The sequence below is a fragment of the Otolemur garnettii genome, unplaced genomic scaffold, assembly GCF_000181295.1.
Source record: "Otolemur garnettii isolate 467f Iridium unplaced genomic scaffold, OtoGar3 scaffold00101, whole genome shotgun sequence".
NCBI classification, from domain to species: Eukaryota; Metazoa; Chordata; class Mammalia; order Primates; family Galagidae; genus Otolemur; species Otolemur garnettii.
In genome coordinates, this window is record NW_003852496.1 from 382,699 (window position 1) to 396,706 (window position 14,008).

Genomic DNA, 14,008 nt, shown 5'->3' on the forward strand with positions numbered 1-14,008 from the left:
TCCACCCTGCCCAGTTCCCAGACACCCAGTGTCTCCTCCATGACGGCAGCCAACATCATCTGTCTCCGCAGGCAGATATGTATAGACATGATGTGTCCTCCGTGTGTCCTCTCCTCACAGACAAGAACGCTTTCTGCACCTTGCTTTGTTGCATTAACCCAAACATTGTGAAGACTGCTCCTTGTCGTTCTATCAAGAATTCCCTATTCTTTCAGTGCAAAATAGTAGTCCCATAGTGGGGTTGTATTGTGATTTATTTAAGCAGTTGACTGTTAATGGGCATTTAGCTTATTTCCAAAAGTATGCTACTATAAACAATTGCCTCCACCCCCAACACTTACACGAGACAGCTCTCTTTCTCGTTTTTTGCTCCAGAGTAAACTTTAAAATAAAGAAAGGCTAAAATAGGGTTTAAAAAAAGTGTAGCTTTGAAATGTTTACAGATTACAAATTAACTCAACACACATACAAAACAATGCAATATAATTGTGCTACCACAAGGCAGTTGAAGGATTTATAAACTATTTTGATTCATTCATTGGTATGCTGGGGCACGGTCTAGCTGGGGCACCCTATGGCCCTGTGGCATTAGGTGCTCCTTCTGAATTGGTTGAGGGTCTATGCATTTGGAGAAAGCCAAGCCAGGCAGGCAGACCTGGGACCAGCAGGCTGGGTTGGCTGGGGATTTTGAGTCAGAAAAGCCAAGGAAGTCAGCCTGGGCAGGTGCCTGGCCAGGGGCTCCAACTTGGAGGAGCAGAGCCCACTGGGCTTGGCTGCAGGATCTAGGGACAAAGCCAGGGGTAAGGAAGACACAGAGCCACCAGGAGTGAAGGATTTGGGGACATTGAACTCCAAGTCTGGGCCAGATGCACATAGGGCTTCTGGACCCCAGCCCCAGCCAAACCCAGCCAGAAGGCCTAGGAGACAGGGGTGGAGTCAGACCTCCCTGCAGACCCCATCATTTCTTAGCCTCTTATCTATACAAGGGGGGAAGCCTCTATTCCCTAGGGCTGCCGTGAAATGTGAGGAGAGCAGGACCCAGGTCAAGAGCTCAGCACTGTGCCTGGCACACCAGGAGTGTCCTATGCAGCAGCTCCACTCCACCTTCCACTGCCTAGCAGAGGTCCCTCCCAGGACACAAAGCCAGGAGATACTGAGGCGCATGGGTCTCAAACAGTCCTAGCTGGAGGGGAAGAGAAGGAAGCAGGGTTGAGACAGGACCCTCCACAGGACTCAGCTTTTCACAACATTCTCTGATGTTTGATATCATGAGCCTAAAGACCATTGTGCCAACCTGGTACCTAAGAATATACATTGGAGGATCCCTACTTTGGGGGGTTAACTTTTTCTGGGTGGGCTTCCTGCCCCTCTGTGGGGACACCTCCTCTGCACTGTCCTTCAGGACTGGCCCAGACCAACCACCTGGAGCACACAGGGTGTGCTGCTGACCATGGTGTGCACAGAGCTGGGCCCCAAGATCTCCAGGCTTGTTCTTTATTCTCCAACACTGATTAGGAGAATAAATCAATGCATTGGCATTGATTTCAGGGGGTTCCGGGACAGGCAAAACCAATAGTGTGTTTCTCTGGCAGGACTTTCAGTGTGGACGGGAAGGCAGGTAGACACTGGAAGACAAACCACCAACCTATATTTTCCACAGCCTATAGATGTAGACGGGACAGAACTGGAAGCTTGGGGCAAGTGGAGGGTGGTTGAAAAGATGGTTGAGGAAGGCCTCTGTGAGTAGCAGTGGTAACCCTGCAGGATGGGGGGAGCCCCAGAGGCAGGGCAAGGAAAGGGCTATCTAGGTGGTGGGAATGGCCCAGACAAAGGCTCTCAGGTGGGAATGAGTGCAGAGTGTTCAAGGAAGACACAGAAGGCCATTATGGACCACACTGGGCAGGGCCTGTGGGCAGAGGAGGACTGTTGGATTCTGTTCAGCTAACAGAAAGGGTTTAAGCAGGAGGACTGCCCAGTGTCTAGCTTTTAGGACTAGAAACACCATTCCCTAAGCCACGGCAGAGGGCTTGTTTGCTTATAGGCCCCTTCCAAACTCTGAGCCAAGGATGGAGAGCACTTGGTAGAGACACTGGCCAGGTAGAAGCCTGGTGCTTCCCAGTTCAGGCTGGTGGGGTAGGACTGCAGGACTAGCCAGAAGCTCTAGCCCCCATACCTCAGCACCCAGCCCAGCATGGAGCCAGCCCAAGGAGAGGGGCCTATGGCTGGACCTGCCGTCTCTGGGCCTCATGGGGGTGGGGGAGTTTGTCCATGCCGTGGACAAATTTATAGGCCCCCAGGAGGAGGAGGATGGGAGAGACCCAGCCCTGCTGAAGGAGCCACACTGGCCAGGCTGAGGGCACTAAGCAGGTTTGTGCTTGCTCCCCTCAAGTTCACGTTCCCACGCTGGAGCACATTAAACCCGCTGTTCAATATTGTACTAAAAGTTCTAGACAGAGCAATAGGCAAGAAAATGAAATAAAGACATAAAGGACCTCAAAATTGCAAAGAAAGAAGTAAAATATCTGTGTCATATTCATGACAACACAGATGACACAATCTCATATATAGGAACCCTCCAAGAATCTACGAGAGAGCTGCTAGAGTGAAGGAATGTGTTCAGCAAAGTTGCAGGTTACAAGACCAAACACAGTCCCTTGCTATTCTCTATGTACAAGCAAGGAATAATCTGCAAGGGAAATGATGAAGTCAATTCCCTGATGACAGCATCTAGAATAGAACATCTAGGAACAGGGTGATGTCACAGAAGACAGCAGAGTAGTCAGTTCCAGGAATCCATCCCTCCTGGAAACTAACAGTGGACCTGGAAGGGACTCTGGAATCTAATCAGATACTTGCAGCTTCCAGGGAAGAGCTTGGTGAAGAGGCTGGGAAATCTCAGTGAATTTTCAGCATTTCCTGGAGCGGCTCCTACAGCTGCCAGCCTGGCAGCAGATAGCCAAGGAGAGGGTGATCTCTGTCCCTGACACACCTGGCTAGTGCCAGGCTAGGCAACAAGGACCTTGTCCTCCAAAAACCAGCCTGTTTATATGATTGCTGACCACACATGTTGTTTCAGCCCCAGTGGCCATATCTGTCAAGGATTGTTCTTCCTGCCTCCTCCCCCCACGTACCTGATGTTATCTGACATTTAGATGTCTTTGATGAGCAGAATATCTAAAGAATTCCTAAGGGCTAGGAATTAGCTCACACCTCCAATCCTAGCACTCTGGGAGGCCAAGGCAGACTGCCCGAGCTCTCAAGTTCAAGACCAGCCTGAGCTAGAGCAAGACCCCCACCTCTAAAAAAAAAAAAAAAAAAAAGCCAGGCATTGTAGGCACCTGTAGTCCCCGCTACTCAGGAGGCTGAGGCAAGAGAATCCTTTGAGGCCAGGAGTCTGAGGTTGCTGTGAACTATTATAATGCTACAGCACTCTATTGGGAGTGACAAAGTGAGACTCTGCCTCAAAAAAAAAAAAAAATCCTACAAGTCAATAAGGACACCACCATAAAGCAAGCAGCCCCATTCAAAAATGTACAAAGGGTTTGAATAGACATTTCTCAAAAGACGATACACAAATGGCCACAGAGCTCTTGAAAAGACTCAGCATTATGGGTCCTCAGGGAAATGCAAATCAAAGCCAGAATGAAATAGCATTTCATACCCATTAGGACAGCTGCTATCTGAAAACAGAGGAAGAGGTGAGACTGTGGAGACAGGGAGAGTCTTAGATGGCAGGACTGTAAAAGTGTAACCACCATGTGGCTTGGCAGTTCCACAAAAAGTTGAATATAGAATTAACATATGACCCAGCAATTTTAGATATATACCAAAAGAACTGAAAGTAGGAACCCAAACAGACGCTTGTGCACCCATTTTCACAGCTGCATTATTCACAACGGCTGAGAGGTGGAAGCAACCCAAGTGTCCTAAGTAGATGAATGGATAGGCCAGATATGCTCTTTACATACACAGGGGGGTGATTCAGCCTATAAAGGAGGGAATTCTGACACACACTACCATATGGGTGAGCCCTGAGGACCCCGTGCTAAGTTAAACATGCCACTCACAAAAGGGCAAATGCTGTGTGATTTACGTGAGTACCTTGAGCAGTCAGATTCAGAGAGAAACCTGGTGGGTGCCAGGGCCTGAGGAGTTAAGTGTTTAACGGGCACAGAGTTTCGGTTTTAGGTGATGAAAAGATTTTTAAATGGCTACTGATGGTGACCACACAACATTGTAAATGTACTTAATGCCACCAAGTTTTCCACTTAAAATGATTAAAACAGCAAAGTTAATGTTTAAGAAACAGTAACAATTTTAATGTTTCTAAAAAATTTTAATGTTTCTTAGTGGCAGTAAACATTTTAAAAAATATTGAATGGCAAAGAAATTTTTAATGGCAAATTTTATGGTATATATGTTACTTCGATAAAAGAATATGTTTTTAAAAGGTGCTAAATAAGTGAAGTGAGCAGCATCTGAATAGACAAGCTGCTTCCCAGAGTGCTGGATGCTGTGTGGGAGTGAAGTAGGGGCCCGCTCAGTGATCAGGGTGGAAGGCAGGATCGGAAAGTCTTTCTTGAGCAGAGTGGGGAGTGATGGGGATAGGCAGCCTGCAGAGAGCATGTCCCAGGGAGCGGGGTCAGTTACGGCAGACCGGAGGGGTATAAGGAGGCCTGGGCACACCCAGCATGGTGAAGGTCACTGGTGGTCCCGGTGGTTTATGAGTCAGGAAGCGGGACTGTCCCTGTTGCTGAGGAGGTGTGTGCAGAGGACAGACAGAGGAGGAGTGTCTGTGCTCTGCGGGCTGTGCAGCAAGGCAGGCAAGCAGGTGGGTCCTCAGCCCAGAGTGGGGTGGCCTGCGAGGGAGTCCTAGGACTCTCAGAGACAGGCACGGGGGGTGGCACTGGCTGGGCTCCAGGGACACTGCATCACAAGCCAGGTTTGGGGTTTCATCACACAGAAGACAAGACATGCTGAGTTTCAGCTTGGGTCACTCAAGTTAAGGGCTTGAACTGTGGCTGTCCTCATTGTAAGCAGATTTCAGTCCAGGAGGCTACTGGGGGCACCAGGCAGGCCAGGTGGAGCCTGGACAGGTGGACAAGGAAGGCACTCTGAGAAGAACCGAGAGCAAAGTATAGTTCAGGGTGGAAAGGAAGTGGTAGGGTAACGGATCAGCTGGGAAGGGAGAGGAGGACAAGCATGGAGACCCCAAATCCCTGGGGGGAGGGGTCAGGGCAGTGGGATTCACTGAGTTTGTGAACAAGGACTTATTGTGCCCAGGGCTGTCAGGGGAGACAAGAGAGAGACAAGGGGAGCAGGAGGCTGCCTGCCCAGCTGGTGCCCTGGGAGGGTGGGGAAAGTTTAGGGGAACAGTGAGCCACTGTCCCTGACCTGTGGGAAGTGCTTTGGGACCTCCAGGGAAGCCTGGGCCCATTTGAAGCTGTGGGGGGGGGGGGTTCTGGATGGCAACATTGACTTGGGAATTATCTAAATACTGCCTAAAGTGACAGCCACACCCACAGGGCTCCTTCTCAGCCTCCCTGCTGCTCCTCTGCCCTGCTCACTCTACACTGCCCCACACGCCCAGCCAGCTCCCTTGCCACAGCTTCTGCACGTTGAGTTTCAGACCCAGCACTGAGAGAGAGGATGCTGACTCAGCATTGCCTTAGCGTTATTTATTTTCCAACAGCTCCTTTGGACTTACCTGGACTGAAGTTTCTAGTGTATGTCACACGTGTGCATACATTTAAAAATATGAATGAAACAACACTTCTTTGCATCCCAGGTTTTGGTGGGGCCTTCCTCCAAAGACACCCTGTCAGCACCCCAAGTTTGTTTCCAGAGCCCTGACACCAACCCACGCATTCAATGCCTGTGCATTGATGATCCTCTGGACTTCCAACACATCCTCAGTGGGGGGAGGTTGTCAGTCTGCCCTGTGTGCTGTATTATGCGCCATGACCCCCAAATCCAGATCTCCAGCCCTACCCCTCCAGTAAGCTCTGGACTCACACCACCACCTGCCAGTATACTAGTCTAAGCCACCAGCCCAGGGCACCACCCTCAGCCACACCTAACCCGGAGAAAGGTCCAGGCCAGCACTATTGGTCAGGGGATGAGGAGCCCATGAATTCCATCCCTACAGATGAGCCCAGGGCAGAGGGCAGGAGGGAAAGGAGCAGGGGGACCAACAGGTACAAGGGGAGACTGCAGGGCAGGGAAAAGAGAGAGAGAGCAGAGACCCTGGAGCAGCTTTCTGGAGCATCTGGAGCAAAGCCTGAGAAGAGAAGGTTGAAACCCAGCCTTTGCTGAGACAGTGGTGCCAGGGAGTCCAGGAGGCCAGAGGAGGTCCACTGACGGAGGCCCTGACAGAGGGCAGGTGCAGGTGGGGTGAAGCAGAATGGAAGGGTGAACCTGCACTCAAGTGGAGCCTTCAGTCCCAGAGGGAAGAGAGAGATGGCTGAGAACTTGGTGCCCCTGCTGGGACCCAGCCCTCTCCTGCCAGCTGGCAGCCCCAGGACCAAGGGGAAGGCAGCTCTGGGAGAGGTGGCTTGGTATGGAGGTGGGGTCAGTGGGAGGCCCAAAGGTGGCCTCAGGGGACAGCGGCTGTCCCCCTCCTCCTGTCCTCATAAGCAGCTGTTACATTGCTCAGGCAATTCCAGAGGCACAAGGACCTTCCAATGCTCAGAACCCAGCCAAGTCCCCTTTTGTGCAGGGTGTGTTTGTTTTATCATTTTTATAAGGATGATTCATACCCATCTCAGCCTTTCCCTAGTTCTCTCAAGTGATTCTAAAATAAGAATAGCTTTTTTTTTTTTTTTTTGGCAGTTTTTGGCTGGGGCTGGGTTTGAACCTGCCACCTCCAGCATATAGGGCCGGCACCCTACTACTTTGAGCCACAGGTGCTGCCCAAGAATAGCATTTTAAAAACTTTTTAATTTAAAAAATTAAATTGTGTTAAAATACTAGAAGAAAACACAAGATTTTTTTTAAATGTACTTAACCTTCAGATGCAGAATGCCTTTCTAAACAAGACGTAAAACCCTAAAGCATTTTACTAAGCAAAAGTTCAATTTTCTGTAAGGAAAATATATGGTAAAGTCATAAGATAATTGATCTGGAAGAAATTTTCAGCAGTTCAGACAAATGACCTTTCTGTATTAAGTGTTCTTAAACAGATAAAGGTTTTCAAGAATCATCTAAAAACTACAATATCTCAGCAGAAAAATGGGCAGAGAGAGACAAGCAGATGGATAATTAACATCTGAAAAGACACATCATCTCCTTGCTAATTAAGAAATGCAAATGAAAACGCAGATGCCCTTTATCACCTATTGGAGGGGCAAAGTTTCAGCCATGAGGGAAATAGTCCTGCTAAACTTGGTGATGGAGGCGTCAACCTAAAATAATCAAGGGATCGAGATCTGGCTTAAAGAGAGTTTATTCAAGCACAAAGTTGAGGACAGGTCACCTAGAAAGTGCAGAACCAAAATGAAGTTTAACAGAATTTCTTTTTTCTTGAGACAGAGTCTCACTTTGTCACCCCCAGTAAAGTGCAATGGCATCATACCTCACAACAACTTCAAACTCCTGGACTTAAGCCAGTGGTTCTCAACCTGTGGGTCACGACCCCTTTGTAACAATGAAAATACATCGCACCATTAGGAAGGTTGAGAACCACTGGCTTAAGTGATTCCCTTGCCTCAGCCTCCCACATAGCTGGGACTACAGGTGCTCACCACAACGCCCAGCTACTTTTAGAGATGGGGTCTCTAGCTCGGGGGCGGGGGGGATCTCAAACATGTGAGCTCAGGTGATCCACCTTTCTCAGCCTCTCAGAGTGCTGGGATCACAGGCATGAGCCACCGTGGCTGGCAAGAAAGTTCATTTCTACCAGTAGTAGGATTTGGACTGTTTTTGGTTTGGGTCTATTTATTTATTTATTTTTATTTATTTTCTTTTTGAAACAGAGTCTCACTCTATCACCCTGGGTTGAGTACCCTGGCATTGTAGCTCACAGGAACCTCAAAACCCATGGGCTCAAGTGATCCTCCTGCCTCAGCCTCCTGAGTAGCTGGGACTATAGGCACCTGCCACCATTCCCAGCTCATTTTTCTATTTTTTTTTTTTTTTGGAGATATATTTGGCTGGGGCTGGGTTTGAACCCACCACCTCCAACATATGGGGCCAGTGCCCTGCTCCTTTGAGCCACAGGCACCGCCAATGAGCGCCACTGATTTTTCTATTTTTAGTAGAGATGGGGTCTCGCTCTTGCTCAGGTTAATCTTGAACTCCTGAGCTCAGGCAATCCACCCACCTCAGCCTCCCAGAGTGCTAGGATTACAGGTGTGAGCCACCATACTCGGCCTCACTTTGAGTCTATTTAAATAACAGTGATATCTTCTGATTTGTATAATATGGTTAATTAAATTTTTACTACCTGGATATTTAACCATATATAGACCATTCCCGAGTTACAAACATCCAACTTATATGCAACTCACATGAACAGGGGGTTATTACAGTGAGTACCTGAGTCACAAACATCTGACTGATATACAACTTATACTTATGAATGGAGGCTATTGCAGGTAATAAGTAAATGTACCTGTTCCAACTTACATACAAATTGAACAAATGTATAGAACAAGGACAAATGTATAGAACCTATGTTGTTCATAACCTGGGGACTGCCTGTACCCACTAAGGAAGATAGAAAACAGTTATTCAATGCAGAGGACCCCACCCCCAGGGTGGGGACAAGCCAGCCTCTGGGGATCAAGTGGAGCCCTGGCTTCCAGGCCAGCTCCCCTCACTTCAGGTCACCCAGGTTAGTCAGAAGGGCCACTTGTCAACATGGAGTGGGTGTAGGAGCTCCCTGAGTCCTCCATCCAAGCCCCAAGGGAAGCCCTGGGCAGCAAGGCACTGGCCAGCCCAAGAGGCAGGAGGCTAGTGTCCTTGGCCTCCCTGACTTCTGCGTGTCCAGCTATGAAATGGTCCTGCATTCCTCCTCACGAGGAAGAAACCGAAGGGTGGAGACCCAAAGCACAAAGCACCTGCTCTGCCCAGAGCCGTGACTCTCAAGGCCATTTTCTTTTCTTTCTTTCTTTCTTTTTTTTAAAGACAGAGTCTCACTTTGTTGTCCTCGGTAAAGTGCCGTGCTGTTACAGCTCACAGCAACCTCCAGCTCTTGGGCTTAGCTGATTCTCTTGCCTCAGCCTCCTGAGTAACTGGGACTACAGGTGCCCGCCACAACACCCAGCTGGGTTTGAACCCACCACCCTTGGTATATGGGGCTGGTGCCCTACTCACTGAGCCACAGGTGCCACCCTCAAGGCCATTTTCTTGCACAGTCTATCCCATATGATTTTCTTGCACAGTCTAATCCATATGATCATCTTGGATGTGGAAACGTGACCAGCCGAGCCCGCTCAGCCGGCGGGTGAGGATGCAGAGGCTAGAGCCCTCTGTGTCTGTAGGTTCTCCCTGCCCTGCACTGTGTCACAGCTCTCACAGCCAGATGAATCACTGCTGTGGCTCTCACTTTTGTGTCTCTCCAGAATATGACCCAGAATCCAAGAAAAACAGTTCTTCAGTCACTGAAAACAAAACAGAGAAACAGACAAAGAAAGACAAAGGTAACCTTCAAGCTGGGAGACTGCAGTCCAAGTCAATAGCAGGTAAGCATTGTCCTTCTGCCCCTGGAAACCTCAGACCTCGTCTCTAGTACTAAGGGTAGAAGGCAATTCTTCCATTTCTATTAGGTATTGCGTTACAGAAACTTGCAATAACAGGAATATAAAGTAGGATTTATTTTTCCCTATATTAGTGGGAAATGTGGGAGGTAGTGCAGGGTTCCCTGAGCCTCCACAAACAGAAGTTTAGTGAAATCATTGAGGTGACCAGGACCCAAGTATTTCTGTTCCACCAGAAAGGGATTGGGGCTTTGGACCTCAAGGATGTCTCTTGGCCACAAAATGACTGCTGCAGCTCGAGCCTGATTAGATATGAATCTGATTCCAGGCAGGGAAAAGGACCAAGGGAAGGGCAAAACTACCAAATAGCCAACCCAGCCTTCTTGGGAAAGGGATTCTTCCTGCATCTTGGAGTGAATGGACTCCCTCCTTTTCCCCACTCTGCCCTTGGACTTACAAGCCAATCTGACCTTCTACAGAAGTGTACAAGTGTGAGCATGTTCACTGAGTCTGACCCTCTGCAGAGGAGTGCAGATGTGAGCATGTGTGCAGATGTGAGCGTGCTCCCTGAGTCTGACCCTCTGCAGAAGTGTGCAGATGTGACTGTGCTCCCTGAGTCTGACCCTCTGCAGAAGTGTGCAGATGTGACTGTGCTCCCGGAGCCTGACCCTCTGCAGAGGTGTGCAGATATAAGCATGCTCCCTGAGCCTGACCCTCTGCAGAGTTGTGCAGATGTAAGCATGCTCCTGAGTCTGTTCCTCACAGGCCAGGCTTCCACCCCTTACCCTCTTCCCCTCATTACCTCTGTTGTATGATTATGAAAATTAAAACATTCCCAGAAGTAGAGACTGAAGCCAGTGGACCTCATAGGGCCATCACCAGGTTTGCCTTTCAACAAGATTTTGTCACATTTGCTTCATCTATCCTTTTGTCTTTTTTGTCTTTTAGTTTAAAATAAAACTGAGACATATCATTTCATCCCTACACTTTTCAGCAGCCAGGATGTTTTTTTATAAACCCACAGTGCCACCGCTGACAAAGCGAGTGAAGTCCATTGTCAGATCTGCCCAATAATCTCAGCGATCTCTTCCGATAGATTTGTTTCAGATGAGAACTGAACATCTTCAGTCATTTCAGTCTCTCTCTCTCTCTCTTTTTTTTTTTTTTTTGTTTGAGAGACAGAGTCTCACTCTATTGCCCTTGGTAGAATGCTGTGGCATCATAGCTCACAGCAACCTCCAACTCCTGGACTTAGGCAATTCTCCTGCCTCAGCCTCCTGAGTAGCTGGGACTACAGGCACCCACCACAACGCCTGATTATTTCTTTTTTGCAGTTTGGCTGGGGCCGGGTTTGACCCCTCAGTATATGGGGCTGGCACCCTACCCATTGAGCCACAGGTACTGCCCCATTTCAGTCTCTTTTAATGTGGCAGTGCCCCTCCCCCATCCCTCATTCTCTGTGCCTTTGTGATGTCATTTCTCCAACAGAATGTCCCCATTCTCTACTGTCTGTCTGCGTCACGGTGCTGACATTGAAGGGCTGATCTGTGCCCTGTCTTTCCTTCTTAGATTTCAGCCCTAGTGCTTAATTGAATCCATGTTCCTCTTGGTCACCTGGACCCTTCCCAGGGGGACAGAGGCATGTCTAGCAGTTGGCTCTGCCACTCTAGATTGGTGGGCCCAAGTGGGTCCAGTCACCCAATTGTCACATCTGCCCATCGATAGCTGCCTGAAGTGACTGTCACACTGACAGTGGGGGGTTCAAGTTGTGGTTTTGTTTTCTTTCTTCACTGAGTCATACTTTATGTTCAGTGAAGTGCCCAAGTTTTCAGTACCCAGTTTAATTTCTGATAAATGTACGCAATCATGTGAGCCCTACCCCATGAAGTCTAGAACAGGAGAGTCCAACTCCAGGGCCCATGGGGTTTCATGCAGCCCTGGATGGCCATGAATGCAGACCAACACAAAATGATAAACTTGACTATGAGTTTTTTTCTGATTATTTTGATGGAACTCAGTCACACAGTCCTTTTTTTTTTTTTTTTTTTTTGAGACAATGTCTCAAGCTGTCACCCTGGGTAGAGTGCTGTGGTGTCACAGCTCACAGCAACCTCAAACTCTTGGGCTTAAGTGATTCTCTTGCTTCAGTCTCTCAAGTAGCTGGGACTACAAGTACCCGCCACAAGGCCCAGCTATTTTTTGGTTGTAGTTGTCATTGTTGGGCAAGCCCGGGCTGAATTTGAACCCGCCAGCTCCAATGTATGTGGCTGGCGCCCTAGCCGCTGAGCAACAGGCGCCAAGCCAACTGCACAGTTCTTGAGTGTGAACTTTGTAGACGATAATGCCTGTCACAATGTCACATAATATAAACATATGGATGGTCTCACTATTTGTACACACTAGTGGCTTCAGTTTTACCCAGGGTGTAGCTTACAGTGTTATCTTCCAAGTGTGGGTAGTCAAATTGACACCATCCAACATTACATGCGTTCATGGCAACTTGGCAAGGCAATGATTATCAATAATATTTCCACCTATCTTTGTATGGTTAGGCATTCGATGTTATTTAGAAGTCAGGAGAGCTTTCGTCTTTGATAGCTGAGGTCCTTCCACACCTCAGCAGCACAGCACACAGTGCCTGCCATGCTTTGCAATGGCCTCCACCTCACCCTGCATCAGCAGCCAAGGTGTGGAAGGGCCCAAACCTTGCTATTTTCCTGTTGATTAATTTTGATAATCAAAGTAAATATAATGCCTATCCATTACTATCTTTTTAATCCCAGCATGGCTTCTACATGTCTCAAAAGAAAACCAGCCCCCCCAAAAGAAAAATCATGGCGGAAAGAACATTGTTCAATGAAAGTGGACAAATGACAACTTTTTGTCTAGGCAAAAAGTAAGGCACTCTGCTTACTTTGTAGGGAATTTGTGCAAAAACCTTGCTGCCAAATTTGATGGACATGAAGGATTGTATCATAAGGACAAAAGAACAGAACTGGAAAAAAGTTTGTCTTCTCAACAAAATTTATTTTAAAAGTTAAAACTTGAACTCTGTTGTAAAAGCCAGTTATGTGGTAGCATTATTTAATAGAAAAATATCAAAATCATCTACTGTTGGTGAGTTTATGTACAGAAACCATGGCACAGATAATTTGTCCTGAAAAGGGGGAGATATTTCTAAAAGCAGACAAAGTCACACCAGACTAGAGCCAGGCAAAAAGAAGAAATTGGAAAATCTATCCAAAGAAGTTCGGAGAGTAAACCTGCTAATTTTAAATGTTACACTCTGGTGATGAGTGACAATACAGCTCAGCTTGCCATTTTTATCAGCAGTATTGACAACAAATACAATGTCGCTGAAGAAATGGCCTCTTTAGTGCCATTAAAAGACATAACTAAATCAAGAGATTTATAAGAAAAAGTAAAAAATATGTTAAAGGTATTTTCTTGTCCATTGTCAATGTATCTGGTATAGTTACTGATGGTGCCCCGGTGACAGTGGGTAAAAGGAGGGACCTATAAAATTAATAGAAGATGATGCAATTGTCACCCCAAGCTCACATTTGATGAAGTATCATTGCATAGTACAGCAAGAAAATCAATGCACAAAAGCTTTAAAAATGGATAACATTGTGCAAATTGTCATCAAGACTTTGAATTTCATAAAGGCCGAAGGATTGAATCACGGCCAATTCCAGGAATTCCTTAACAGTGTTGATACTGGCTATGGGGACATCATTTACTCTTTAGAAGTAAAATGGCTAAGTTGAAACCCAAATGTTGAAAAGATTTTATGATTTGCGACATGTTATAAAGTTGTTTATGATATCAAAAATCAAATTTGTGCCTGAACTTGATTATGAAAACTCATTTACAGATTTAGCATGTTTAGTGGATCTAACCACTCATTTAAATGAGTTAAACATGCATCTTCAAGGTGAGAACCAATTTATCAATACAATGTTTCGATCCATAATAGCATTCCAAATGAAGCTGAAATTATAGCAAGGTCAAATTAAGGCAGACAATTTTTTTTTTTTTTGAGACAGAGTCTTATTGTGTCACCTTCAGTAGAGTGCTGTGGTATCACAGCTCACAGCAACCTCAAAGTCTTGGGCTTAAGCAATTATCTTGCCTCGGCTTCCCAAGTAGCTGGGACTACAGGCACCCACCACAACACCCAGCTATTTTTCTTTTTTTTGAGACGGAGCCTCAAGCTATTTCCCCTGGGTAGAGTGCCATGGCATCACGCTCACAGCAACCTCCAACTCCTGGGCTCAAGCAAGTCTCCTGCCTCAGCCTCCCAAGTA

The 14,008-nt window shown here is 47.3% G+C and overlaps 1 protein-coding gene across 1 annotated transcript in view; it reads left to right on the top strand.

The window, feature by feature from the left end:
* The first annotated feature begins 9,626 nt into the window (after positions 1 to 9,626).
* CFAP100 (cilia and flagella associated protein 100) overlaps positions 9,627 to 14,008 on the top strand; it is a 32,599-nt gene continuing 28,217 nt past the window's right edge. Inside the window, exon 1 of the mRNA XM_023516963.1 lies at positions 9,627 to 9,683. The gene's annotated coding sequence lies outside the window, so the exon portion shown is untranslated. The remainder of the gene's footprint in view (positions 9,684 to 14,008) is intronic.